Genomic DNA, 13,952 nt, shown 5'->3' with positions numbered 1-13,952 from the left:
GACTCGAGTTCCACAGACCTGAGCATTCCCGACCGTCCAGCGTCGCGCCCCAGCCCAAGTCCGATGCGTCCGAGAAGAGAACGTGGTTGGGTTTCTGAACTGCCAGGGGAAGACCCTCTCGTAGGCTGATATTGTCCTTCCACCAAGTCAGACAAGTCTTTATCTTTTCGGAAATCGGGATCGAGACCGCCTCTAGCGTCTTGTCCTTTTTCCAGTGAAAAGCCAGATGGAATTGTAGAGGTCGGAGGTGTAGCCTTCCTAGCGAGACAAATTGCTCCAGGGATGACAGCGTTCCTACCAGACTCATCCAAAGCCTGACTGAGCAGCGTTCTTTCTTCAACATCTTCTGGATGACGAGCAGGGCTTGATCTATTCTGGGGGCCGACGGAAAAGCCCGAAAAACTTGACTGTGAATCTCCATCCCTAAATACAGAATAGTTTGGGATGGGACCAGCTGTGACTTTTCCAAGTTGACTAGGAGTCCCAATTCCTTGGTCAGATCTAGAGTCCAATTGAGATCCTTCAGACAGCGATGACTGGAAGAGGCTCTGAGAAGCCAGTCGTCCAAATAAAGGGAGGCTCGGATGTCCGATAAATGGAGGAATTTTGCCACATTCCTCATAAGCCTCGTAAACACGAGAGGAGCTGTGCTTAGGCCAAAGCACAGGGCCCGAAACTGGTACACCACATCGTCGAAGACGAATCTCAGAAAAGGTTGGGAGTCTGAGTGAATGGGGATGTGGAAGTAAGCGTCCCTTAGGTCTAGAGAGACCATCCAGTCTCCCTTTCTGACCGCTGCTAGGACTGACTTTGTGGTCTCCATGGTAAACTTCGTCTTTGTGACAAAGACATTCAGAGCACTGACGTCTAGCACCGGTCTCCAACCTCCTGTCTTCTTTGATACTAGGAAGAGACGGTTGTAAAACCCCAGTGATTGAAGGTCCGAGACTTTGACCACCGCTCCCTTCTCTAGCAAAAGAGACACTTCCAGTTTCAGGGCTTGTCTCTTTTCTTCCTCTCGGTACCTGGGAGAGAGATCGATGGGGGACGTCGCTAGAGGAGGTCTGCGTACAAAAGGGATTTTGTACCCCTCTCTGAGCAACCTCACAGATTGTTGATCTGCGCCTCTCTTCTCCCAGGCTTGCCAGAAGTTCTTGAGTCTGGCACCTACTGCTGTCTGAAGTTGCGGGCAGTCAGACTCTGCCCTTAGAGGACTTGGATCCTTTCCTCTTTCCTCTCTTCCCTTCGGCACGAGCACCTCCCCTGCTGGAGGCTCTGCCACGAAAGGGCGGGATAAACCTGGACGCTGGAGTGTCTATCCTAGGTCTAGCAGACAAGGCAGGCAAAGGGGGAGCTTTGCGAGCCGAGGACGCAACTAAATCGTGGGTGTCCTTCTGCACTAAAGACAAGGCAATTTCCTTAACCAAGACTTCAGGAAACAAGCACTTAGACAAGGGCGCAAAGAGTAGCTCAGATCTTTGGCATGGCGTCACTCCTGCTGACAGAAAAGAGCACAGAGACTCTCGTTTCTTAAGGACTCCGGACGTGAATGAAGCGGCAAGCTCGTTGGACCCATCGCGGACAGCCTTGTCCATGCAGGACATAATGAGTAAGGAAACATCCCTATCGGCAGATGAGATTTTCCTACTCAGGGCTCCCAAACACCAGTCCAGGAAGTTAAAGACTTCAAACGCCCTAAATATGCCTTTAAGAAGGTGGTCCAGGTCCGAGGGTGACCAACTAATCTTCGAGCGTCTCATGGCAAGGCGGTGGGGAGAGTCTACAAGACTTGAGAAGTCGCCCTGGACAGAGGCAGGAACTCCCAAGCCGAGAACTTCTCCCGTGGCATACCAGACGCTCTATCTAGACGAGAGTTTAGATGGGGGGAAGGCAAATGCCGTCTTCCCTAAACTCCTCTTGATCTCTAACCAATCGCCTAACAGCCGTAAAGCTCTCTTGGATGAGCGAGAGAGAACGAGTTTCGTAAAGGCAGGCATGGTAGCAGGAACGCCTAAGACAAACTCGGACGGCGGCGAACGAGGAGCCACAGAAATAAAGTGATCAGGGAACAACTCTTTAAAAACAACCATGACTTTTCTAAAGTCCAAGGATGGTTGAACTGCTTTAGGCTCATCTAATTCTGAAGGCTGATCCTCAGGCTGTGGTTCAGCAACGTCCTCATCTGACAGTTCCTCATCCGATAACTGATGAGAAAACGGCAAAGGTGTAGGCAACGTTTGACTCGCAGAGTCCGGTCGCACTGGTGCATACGTGACGGAGCCGGACGCAGCGTCCTGGAACTGCTGAACAGTCTGGGAACTGTCAACAACAACAGGTGCGCGAGGACGCACAGCGTCCACCCGAGACTGTTTAGACCGTCTGGGTTGTGCAGTCAACACCATACCGGGTTGCGGAGGTTGACGCACCGCGTCAAAACAAGTCAACTCTGATGGTTGGTGAACGTCCTGAACGTCACCAATCGCATCAGTGCGTTGCCTAACGTCAACGTGCGGCTGGAAATCCACACTGGGTCGCATCGGTGGAGGTACCACCCCAACTGGTTGACGCGAGAAAGCTACATCCACGTCAACAGGACGCACAACAGAACGCTTGGATGGCTGATGGCCAGTAGGTTCAACGGAAACCTTCTCAGCGTTGTAGTCCTCCATCAAAGACGCAAGCTTAGACTGCATGTCTTGCAGTAACACCCATTTAGGGTCTACGGAAGCAGGTGCGGTAACAGACGGGGTTAGCGAATGAGACGGCACAACTTTGCCTCTCTTAGGCGGCGAGCAGTCATCAGATGACGGCAACGGGTCCGAACTGTCCCAGTGGCTACATCCGGGACATTGGACTTGTCCTGAAGGGACCGACTTACGTTTTAAAGGTCTAGAGACCTTGGTCCAAGGTTTCTTACGTGAAACACCTTCGGACGACGAGGTAAAAATGGGCTCTCTCGTCTTATGGTAGGGGCGATCTTGACGAGATACGCCTGATACCAAAGAGGGAACGTCTGTTCGCTGATCAAGGCCTCTCGAACCCATAAGTCGTACGACATTGCTTCTCCCCTGGGCTTGGGAGCTTGCAAGAGGTCCCGGACTAGGTGGACGACAGGCACGAACAGACGAACCCTCGGTCGCAACACTGTTCACAACACTTTGCGTAACACTAGGCACTTTGACACTTTCCGCCGTGGCACTTTGGCACTTGAGTTCCTTCACGTCCGCCATGAGTTGATTCCGGTCACTTGCTAAAGCCTCAACTCTCTCCCCCAAGGCATGAATAGCACGCATCATGTCTTGCATAGACGGTTCCTGAGTGCTAGGAGGGGGGTTAGGAACAACCACTACAGGGGAAGGATTAGGTTCAGGGGCATGTGGAGAGGAAAAATCTACAGACCTAGAAGAACTTCTCCTTACCCTATCTCTCTCTAGTCTGCGTGTATATTTATCAAATTCGATCCAATCGAATTCCGAAAGGCCCACGCATTCTTCACACCGATCTCCCAATTGACAGGTTTTACCCCGACAATTGGAACAAACAGTGCGAGGGTCGAGAAAAGCCTTTGGAAGACGCCTATTAGAGTCCCTAGCATTACACTTTCGAAACTTGGGAACTTGAGAAGGGTCAGCCATTTTGAATTAGTCAAGGGAAAATTCCAAAAAACGATTTAAGTCATCAACAATTAATCCGATTCAAAAAAGAGTTCAAGGATTTATTTGAAGAAAATGTTATTTTCATTAGTAAAATAAATTTTTGAATATACTTACCCGGTGATCATATAACTGTCAGCTCTGCTGCCCGACAGAAAAACCTAAGGACAAAATACGCCAGCGATCGCTATACAGGTGGGGGTGTACATCAACAGCGCCATCTGTCGAGCAGGTACTCAAGTACTCCATGTCAACACAGAACCAATTTTCTCCTCGGCCCACTGGGTCTCTATTGGGGAGGAAGGGTGGGTCCTTTAATTTATGATCACCGGGTAAGTATATTCAAAAATTTATTTTACTAATGAAAATAACATTTTTCAATATTAAACTTAGCCGGTGATCATATAGCTGATTCACACCCAGGGGGGTGGGTAGAGACCAGCATATATGTTGACATTATTATGAGCTAAATATTTTGTATTTCATTTTAGCAGTTATTCAAAATAACAAACATAAAATAAATAAGTACCTGGTAAGGAAGTCGACTTGAACAATTACTCTGCCTTTTTAAGTACGTCTTCCTTACTGAGTCTCGCGATCCTCATAGGATGCTGAGCGACTCCTAGGAGCTGAAGTATGAAGGGTTGCAACCCATACTAAAGGACCTCATCAAAACCTCTAATCTAGGCGCTTCTCAAGAAAAGACTTTGACCACCCACCAAATCAAGTAGGATGCGAAAGGCTTCTTAGCCTTCCGGACAACCCAAAAACAATAATAAAACATTTCAAGAGAAAGATTAAAAAGGTTATGGAATTAGGGAATTGTAGTGGTTGAGCCCTCGCCCACTACTGCACTCGTTGCTACGAATGGTCCCAGAGTGTAGCAGTTCTCGTAAAGAGACTGGACATTCTTAAGATAAAAAGACGCGAACACTGATTTGCTTTTCCAATAGGTTGCGTCGAATATACTTTGCAGAGATCTATTTTGTTTAAAGGCCACGGAAGTTGCGACAGTTCTAACTTCGTGTGTCCTTACCTTCAGCAAAGCTTGGTCTTCATCATTCAGATGGGAATGAGCTTCTCGTATTAACAGTCTGATAAAATAGGATAAAGCATTCTTTGACATAGGCAAAGATGGATTCTTAACTGAACACCATAAAGCTTCAGACGGGCCTCGTAAAGGTTTTTAAATAGAACTTAAGAGCTCTTACAGGACATAAGACTCTTTCTAGTTCATTTCCAACCATACGATAAGTTTGGAATATCGAACGATATTGGTCAAGGCCGAGAAGGCAGCTCGTGTTTGGCTATAAAACCAAGTTGTAGAACATGTAGCCGTTTCGGATGAGAATCCGATGTTCTTGCTGAAGGCATGAATCTCACTGACTCTTTTAGCTGTGGCTAAGCATATCAGGAAAAGAGTCTTAAAGGTGAGATCTTTCAGGGAGGCTGATTGTAGCGGTTGGAACCTGTATGACATAAGGAATCTTAGTACCACGTCTAAATTCCAACCAGGTGTAACCAAACGACGCTCCTTCGTGGTCTCAAAAGACTTAAGGAGGTCCTGTAGATCTTTATTGTTGGAAAGATCTAAGCCTCTGTGACGGAAGACTGATGTCAACATGCTTCTGTAACCCTTGATAGTGGGAGCTGAAAGAGATCGTTCTTTCCTCATATATAAGAGAAAGTCAGCTATTTGAGTTACAGAGGTACTGGTCGAGGATACGGATACTGACTTGCACCAGTTTCGGAAGATTTCCCACTTCGATTGGTAGACTCTAAGGGTGGATGTTCTCCTTGCTCTAGCAATCGCTCTGGTTGCCTCCTTCGAAAAGCCTCTAGCTCTCGAGAGTCTTTCGATAGTCTGAAGGCAGTCAGACGAAGAGCGTGGAGGCCTTGGTGTACCTTCTTTACGCGTGGCTGACGTAGAAGGTCCACCCTTAGGGGAAGTGTTCTGGGAACGTCTACTAGCCATCGAAGTACCTCGGTGAGCCATTCTCTCGCGGGCCAGAGGGAAGCAACTAGCGTCAACCTTGTCCCTTCGTGAGAGGCGAACTTCTGCAGTACCTTGTTGACAATCTTGAACGGAGGGAATGCATATAGATCTAGATGTGACCAATCTAGTAGAAAGGCATCTATATGAACTGCTGCTGGGTCCGGGATTGGTGAGCAAAATATTGGGAGCCTCTTGGTCATCGAGGTTGCGAAGAGATCTATGGTTGGCTGGCCCCAGGTGGTCCAAAGTCTCTTGCATACATCCTTGTGGAGGGTCCATTCTGTTGGAATTATTTGTCCCTTCCGACTGAGACAATCTGCCAGACATTCAAGTTGCCTTGGATGAACCTCGTTACTAGTGAAATGTCTAGACCTTTTGACCAGGTGAGGAGGTCCCTTGCGATCTCGTACCATGTCAGAGAGTAGGTCCCTCCTTGCTTGGAGATGTACGCCAAAGCCGTGGTGTTGTCCGAGTTCACCTCCACCACTTTGCCTTGAAGGAGAGACCTGAAGCTTTTCCAGATCAGACGTACTGCCAGTAGCTTCTTGCAGATAAAATGCATTGACCTTTGACTCGAGTTCCATAATCCCGAGCATTCCCTACCGTCTAATGTCGCACCCCAGCCTACGTCCGATGCGTCCGAGAAGAGAACGTGGTTGGGAGTCTGAACAGTCAGGGGAAGACCCTCTCTAAGGTTGATACAGTCCTTTCACCAAGTCAGACCAGACTTTATCTTTCCGGAAACCGGGATCGAGACCGCTTCTAGCGTCTTGTCCTTTTTCCAGTGAAAAGCTAGATGGTATAGAAGAGGACGGAGGTGTAGTCTTCCTAGTGACACAAATTGATCCACAGATGACAGTGTCCCAACCAGACTCATCCACAGCCTGACTGGGCAGCGTTCCTTCTTCAGCATCTTCTGGATGGATAGCAGGGCTGGGGGTTGATCGTCTTGTTCAGCAACGTCCTCATCAGAGGGTTCCTCATCCGAAACCGATGAGGAAACGGCAACGGAGTGGGCAACGTCTGACTCGCTGAATCCGGTCGCACTGGTGGATGCGTGACGGAGCCGGACGCAATATCATGGCACTGCTGCACAGTCTGTGAACTGTCAACAACCATGGGTGCGCGAGGAAGTACAACGTCAACCCGAAACTGTCTAGACTGTCTGGGTTGTGCAGTCAACACCCTACCGGGTTGCTGAGGTAGACGCACTGCGTCACAACAAGTCACCTCTGCTGGTTGTTGAACGTCTTCCTAGTGACACACTGAACGTCAACAACCACCTCCGAACGTCGCTTAACGTCAACGTGTGACTGGCAACCAACACTGGGTCGCATCGGTGGAGGAACCACCTCAACTGGCAGACGCGAGTAGGATACCTCAGCGTCAACAGGGCGCACAACCAACCGGTAGGAAGGTTGTTGGCCAGAAGGTTCTTCTCCGTATTAAGTCCTCTATCAAGGACACAAGCTTGGACTGCATGTCTTGCAGCAAAGCCCATTAGGGTCTACGGGAGCAGGTGTGGCAACAGACAGAGTTAGCGACTGAGGCGGAACCATTTACCATCCCTGGAAGCCTTGTTATGAGTGACATAATAGTACAGCAAAACTTCAAAGGCTCGACAAAAGTTGAGAAGTTGACCTGTAAACAACTGGAGCGTCTCCTGGCTAGGCGCCAGGGCGAGTCTACCAGAATTGAGAAGTCTACCTGGCCAGAGGCATGAACTCCCAAGCCGAGAACTTCTCTCGTGTCCTATCAGACTCTCGCTCTATAAGCCAGTTTAAAAGAAGGGAAATCAAAGGCTGTATCCCTAAAACTCCTCCTGGTGCAAAAACCAGTCGCCTAGCCAACGTAACGCTCTCTAGGAGAGCGAGAGAGCACTAGCTTAACAACAACGGCTTCGAAGTAGCTAGGCCTAGTGTAAGTACTGACGTGAGGCGAACGAGGAGCAGCAGTTACAAGATCCGGACGAAGATCCTTAAAAAATCATCATGATTTAATTAAAGTCCATAGGAGGCTAAGCAGCTTAAGGCTCCTCTCCAAATGACAGAGTCCTCAAAGGAATATCAGAAGGAGGGAGAACAGCACTTTTTCATCTACAGGAACCTTGTCCGAGAAAAGCTAGGTTATCTCAGTGAGGGTCTCACTGGTGCATTAGCAGCAGACCAGAAGACAACGTTATGTAACTGCTTGACAGTCTGTGAACTGTCAAAAACTGAACTGTCAACCACAACAGGTGCGTGAGGACATACAGCACTGGTGCATTAGTGGCAGACCAGAAGGCAACGTTATGTAACTGCTTGACAGTCTGTGAACTGTCAAAAAACTGAACTGTCAACCACAACAGGTGCGTGAGGACATACAGCACCGGTGCATTAGTAGCAGATCAGAAGGCAACGTCATGTAACTGTTTGACAGTCTGTGAGCTGGCAACAACCATAGCTGTGTGGGGAAGCAAAGCCTCTACTCCTGACTGACTAGTCTGCTGCGGGCGAGTAGCGGTAACCACAGTGGGTTGCGGAGGTTGACGCACAGTGTCAAAACAAAGCAGCTTAACTCCACCCTCCTGTTGTTGTGGTAGCTCACGAACGGCAACGGAGGGTTCCGTGCGTCTGTGAACGTCAGCATGCGTCTGGCAGGGTCGACTGCGCATGGGTGGAGGAGCTCTCACAGCTGGAGTGTGGGAGCAGGCACCCTCAGCGTCTGCTGGGCGCACAACCGTGGTAGGTTGTAGGCTAACGGGTGCAGCGTCAACCTTCTCCGCACGATACTCCTGCATAACAGCAGCTAACTGAGTCTGCATAGACTGCAGCAAAGACCACTTAGGGTCTACAACAGCGGGTGCGGCAACAGACGGAGCTACTGCCTGTTGTGACTTAGGGTCTACAACAGCGGGTGCGGCAACAGACGGTGTTACTGCCTGTTGCGGTACCACTTTGCCTCTCTTAGGAGGTGTGCAGTCATCGGAAGACTGCAGCGAGTCCGAACTGACCCAGTGGCTACAACTGGGCCGTTGGACTTGCACGGAAGGGACCGACTTGCGCTTAATAAGCTGCGAGACCTTGGTCCAAGGTTTCTTACGAGAAACCTTTTCCGCAGACGAGAAGTAAATGGGCTCTCTCGTCTTTGTGTGGGTGGGGCGATCTTGGGTAGATACGCCCGAAACCACGGAGGGAAAAACGTCTGTTCGTTGATCAAGGCCTGACGAACCCATAAGTCGTTCGACATTACTTCTCCCCTGGGCTTGGGAGCTTGCAAGAGGTCCCGGACTAGGTGAACTACAGGCACGAACAGACGAACCCTCGGACGCAACACTGTAACACTTTGCGCATATCACTTTATCACTTCGATTTTCTGTTTTGCACTTATTTCACTGAAATCGAAATTAAAACTAGCAAAAACAGAAAACATATATAAAGATAAAGAATTCAGTGGCTGGAAAAGAGACTAAACACTAGTTCAAATAAACTACGTTTACAAACTCTCACCGCACATAGCCTGGGGACAAGAATAAAACCCTAGAAACGTTTTACCTTCTTCCCCGTACAGCGACTAGGGAGGAGAGAAACACGAGAGCAACGTTACCCCCTTGAACGGAACGTTTTTCTCCTCTCTCTCCCTCCGTCTCTATCTCTCTCTCTCTTTCTCTCTTGATTTCGCACCTGAGAGAAGAGCCCAATTATATATCGTCAAAACATGTTATTTGGCTAAAGGAAAAAACTGAAAGGTTTTCCAAATAAAAAGTTCCTTTAATTTAGAATTTAAACCATTTAAGCTAAGAAAGAATGAACAAAACGTCAGAATCGATTTACTCTTACTGCAAAGTGAAACCGTGATACACTCTCTCTCTATCGTAACGATAGAGCGCATGTTGAACGTCCTGAACGTCAACAACTGCGTAGTCTAAAAAAAGAAAACGTTAGTTCATCTTTGAAAACAGTACGAGACTATCAAAGAAATTCTTTCATAAAACATTAAATTTAAAAAGTTTTAAATTCTTTAAAGGCTAAATACGATATAACGGGCTCAACGTTGATTAACTTCGTTCTAAGTTAGGACCGCCTACTATCAGGAAAGGTCGCATAAAAACAAAACATAAAAATTAATCTTATATGTTTATAATAAATGGAAAGTTAATCGAAGAGGCCTAATAAAGGCGGAGAGATATAAAATATATAGATCTATAACGTGTTAAGCAAAATTACTAAAAACCTAAACACACTTCCGTCTAAGGGAAGGGTCGGCCATTTAAAAGTGAAAGAGAGTCCATACTCTCTTAGTCACCATAATTAAATCTATCCAAAACGAGTTCAAGTTTTGAGATGAAGATAAAACCCCTGCATAGCGAAAGCTCAAAACTGGAATAGTGTACTGCACCAAATAGTTGTGAAAACAAATCCAGTTAGTAACAGCGTATTTAGTAGGTCTTGCCAGTGGCACGACAGAGAGAAAATTGGTTCTGTGTTGACATGGAGTACTTGAGTACCTGCTCGACAGATGGCGCTGTTGATGTACACCCCCACCTGTATAGCGATCGCTGGCGTATTTTGTCCTTAGGTTTTTCTGTCGGGCAGCAGAGCTGACAGCTATATGATCACCGGCTAAGTTTAATATTGAAAAAACACCTGTACTGCGAAAGCTCAAACCAAATTAAAGTACTTCACCAAATATGATGGGAAAAACTCCAGGTTCTACAGCGAGTAAAAGTACGTCTTGTCGACACGTCGACAGAGAAGAAATTGAAGGTTTTGTTTACATCCGAGAGTGGTATCTGGCCGACAGTTGGCGCTGGTGGGCACACCCGCAACCTGCATGGCGATCGCTCGCGAGTTTTTTTATGTATGTGTCTGTCGAGCAACAGAGTTGCAGCTATCATATATTCACCGGCTAAGTTAAATATTTAAAATTTCTTACAAATTAAATTGGTCGAATTTAGAGGGTCTTCCTCACAGCTGTGGTTGTCCACCGCTGACGCCAGTCCGTGAGTCCTTCTTCATGAGGGTGATCTGGTCTGGCACAGAGTTTGAGGCTGCCCTGCAGCACGCTGTGTAGCCTGGCACAGGAGGCTCATCTGGCAGCATCTGCAGGAAGGTGTCAAGTGCTTTCTTGAATTTGGCGACCGAGCAGCCTGTGGTGTCTCTGACATTTCTCGGCAGTGTATTGAACAGTCTGGGGCCGTTGTGGGTGAGGCTGGAGGCAAGGAGGGTTTTTATCCTCCCTGGTGTCCTGGAGGAGAGGCTTTGTCTTACACATGAGCGCCCAGAACGCTCACTTTCACGTGCCCTCAGTAAGTCAGGGGTAGGGTTAGGCACCTGCCTCTCCAAGATTTTCCAGGCGTATATTATACTGTTTATTCAAAATATGCTTAGTTAAAAATGGATTAATTACACAAAAGTTTCCATAAAATATGCAATTTACAAATAGTGACACTTTTGAGCAATCACTCAATTATTGATTAAGTATATTTAGAATATACAGTATATCAAATGTACACTGGCATCACGAATCCTGTTTAGTTGACTTTGTTGACATGTCAGTTCCGAGTCGTTTGGTGAGGAAACTGAGCTATTTTCTTTTTGTAACCCCTTCCGCCTTCCTCAACATATCTTGCTAATTATTGCTTTCCCTGAATTGAAATAACCACCTAAATACTGTGCAAGAAGATGAAAACTGCAGGATTGCATTATTTTGGAGTAAATGGAGAGCGTGGTGTTGTAAACTATTACCTTCATTTCCTCCGTAATAAGAGCAACCAATTCGGCAACTTAAAGTTAGCTGAATTGGTTGATCTGTTTGTTTGCGGTTGAAATGAACATCAAATTCGGTTAAATCACATTATTTACTATAGGAAAACATAAATTTTCTGTTCAAAATCACACCCTGTAATACAATACAAATTTACCGTATTCTCCAGCCTTGCTTTTATCGTACTTACTGTATGTTAAGGACGAAGGTTTGTATTTGTACTGGAACACAAAGGTTTGTATTTGTACTGGAACAAGTGATTTTACCTTCCATGGGGTAGTCTAAGGGTAGGTCTAAGGAGGTCAGAAGGGTCCCCAAGTAGATATGAATACGAGACCTCCTAGGTGAGGTTAGATGGGGAACCTTAGATTATGTCGTAACCTTATTTTACATTGCATCTTATATGGTTTCTAATTTGTAACTTTTAAAATTTTCAAAATTACGAGTTTTCATAAGATTCGTTCAAATTACTCGGTTTTGACATCTTCGATATCTTTAACCCAGTCATTAAATATGGCAAGACAGACGCTAATAATATAATTGCATGGCAAAAATATCCTGAATCAACATTTAGTTGGCCGAATAATTGTGTAAAAACCATTTATCTCCTTAACAGAATCCTGACACACAAATTCTTACCTTTAAGTGTCTTATTCACGACGACCTTTGCAATGAAACTAAGGCAAGTGAAGTTGTTTCATCAATTCTTGGGAGAAACAAATTCGTCTACGACGTTTAGAAAATCTATTGTTTACTTCTTGAAGTAATCATATGGTTAATTGCAATCTTTGAAAGCTATTACATGGCATTGACTTTAACTTTATATTTTACTTGCTTTTCAACCGTTATAGCATATCTTAGCTGATACCATCCACATTTATAATATTTTTATTACCGTAGCATTAAAATACTATAATCGAATTGCTAAAGACTCATAAAATCCATCTAATCTTATAACAGTCAAGGAAAGGAACGACACATCCGTAGCAGTTGTAGTCACATGCGTCTTCTATCATTGGTTACTTGACTGAAGAGTTCAGCAAATAGTGTAAGTTTATTTGAGGCGGGACTTTTAAATTCAGTTCTAAAATAAACAATCAATACATGAGCGATTAAAAGACAGATATAGTCTGTCAAATTTACGGAAAAGGTCGAGATGTACCTAAAAACAAATACACACATGCCACATTTCCAACTTTGTGTTCCTTAGATTAGGAGAAATCAGACAAGTATACTGTTTGTTGGTTATAACGAAAATGAATACTTTAGATGTTAAACTTCAATTACCTATATAAAAACTCAACTTTTAATTGTTATAGTTTTGTTACATTTCGGATGGATGACGCGTCAATTCTTGACGCTTTGGCATTTAGTGAGTTATTAGAATCATATCAACTAGCGAATAATGTCGACTGTACAACTACTTTAATTGAGCATACGTTGGACCTAGTTTTGAATGATGCAATGAACAACATTGCATCTGATATAAGTGTTGAAGATAAATGTACTATATCCCCAGAACACAAACTTATACCGTTTTGTCTCCCTCTATAGAGACATGCAGCAGGCTTCGGCCACACCGCACGCGATGAGCGTTGAGGCAGAGGAAGGCGACAGGCCAGCGACAAAATGCTGCTTGGCCACAGTACCAGAATCACCACACCTCTCTTGCTTCCTCACTCTCAGCAGTGGAAGATAACCTTCCTCGCAAACATGACAGGATGGTGGTTGAATAGGAAATTACTGAAGGTTTGCTGAAGGTAATCATCTGTTCCCTAGTTTGCAATTTTGTTTTCGTAAAGGCCTTGGAGCATGTGATGCCCTTCTTACAATCTCCAATCCGTACAAAAATCCCCTGATTGTGGTCAGGAAGTTTGTATGATTGGCCTTGATTTTAGTGCTGCCCTTGACGTGTTAATCATGAGGCCCTTGTTTTCAAACTCAAACAGATGGAAGCGGGTGGGTCGTTTCTTAGCATCGTTATTGAATATTTAAGCAATAGATCGCAAAGAGTTGTTGTTGATGGGTACCATGGTGAGTATAAGAATGTGATATCTGGTGTTCCTCGGGGTAGTGTTCTTGGCCCCTTACTTTTCATACTATATACACAAGACATGTGGTTTGGTCTAGAAAACAAGCTTGTTACATATGCAGATGATTCTACTCTCTTTGCATCAATTCCATTTCCTGAATGTAGATCTGGGGTTGCTGAATCCCTTGATAGAGAGCTAGCTAAAATTAGTGCATGGTACAAATTATGGGGTATGAAGTCGAATCCTAACAAAACTCGAAGTATGATTGTAAGTAGGTCAACGACCGCAGCCCTTCAACATCCGGATCTCAGCATTGATTATGTTTCTTTGACTTTTTGTGACTCTTTTAAAATTCTTGGTGTGATTCTCGACAGCAAAATTAATTTTGAGAAACGCATTAGGTCTGTGTCTTCTTCAATTACACAAATAATTGGCTTATTGAGAAAGTCTTTCACGATTTTTGTTGACCAATCTATTCTGAGGAAGTGTTTTAATTCCCTCATTTTACCCTGTTTCGAGTATTGT

General features: G+C 45.5%; 1 protein-coding gene across 2 annotated transcripts in view; it reads right to left on the bottom strand.

Moving 5' to 3' along the window:
- The window catches only part of Vamp7 (Vesicle-associated membrane protein 7), a 221,940-nt gene extending 209,609 nt beyond the window's left edge, over positions 1–12,331 (bottom strand). The window contains exon 1 of one of the 2 annotated variants that reach the window (XR_011044296.1): positions 12,034–12,331. The gene's annotated coding sequence lies outside the window, so the exon portion shown is untranslated. The remainder of the gene's footprint in view (positions 1–12,033) is intronic. The other variant, XM_068372401.1, reaches the window with a different exon arrangement.
- Positions 12,332–13,952: the final 1,621 nt, after the last annotated feature.

The sequence above is a fragment of the Palaemon carinicauda genome, chromosome 4 (genome assembly GCF_036898095.1).
Source record: "Palaemon carinicauda isolate YSFRI2023 chromosome 4, ASM3689809v2, whole genome shotgun sequence".
NCBI lineage: Eukaryota > Metazoa > Arthropoda > Malacostraca > Decapoda > Palaemonidae > Palaemon > Palaemon carinicauda.
The sequence above is the reverse complement of the archived record's forward strand: the minus strand, read 5'-3'. Positions and strand labels throughout refer to the sequence as shown.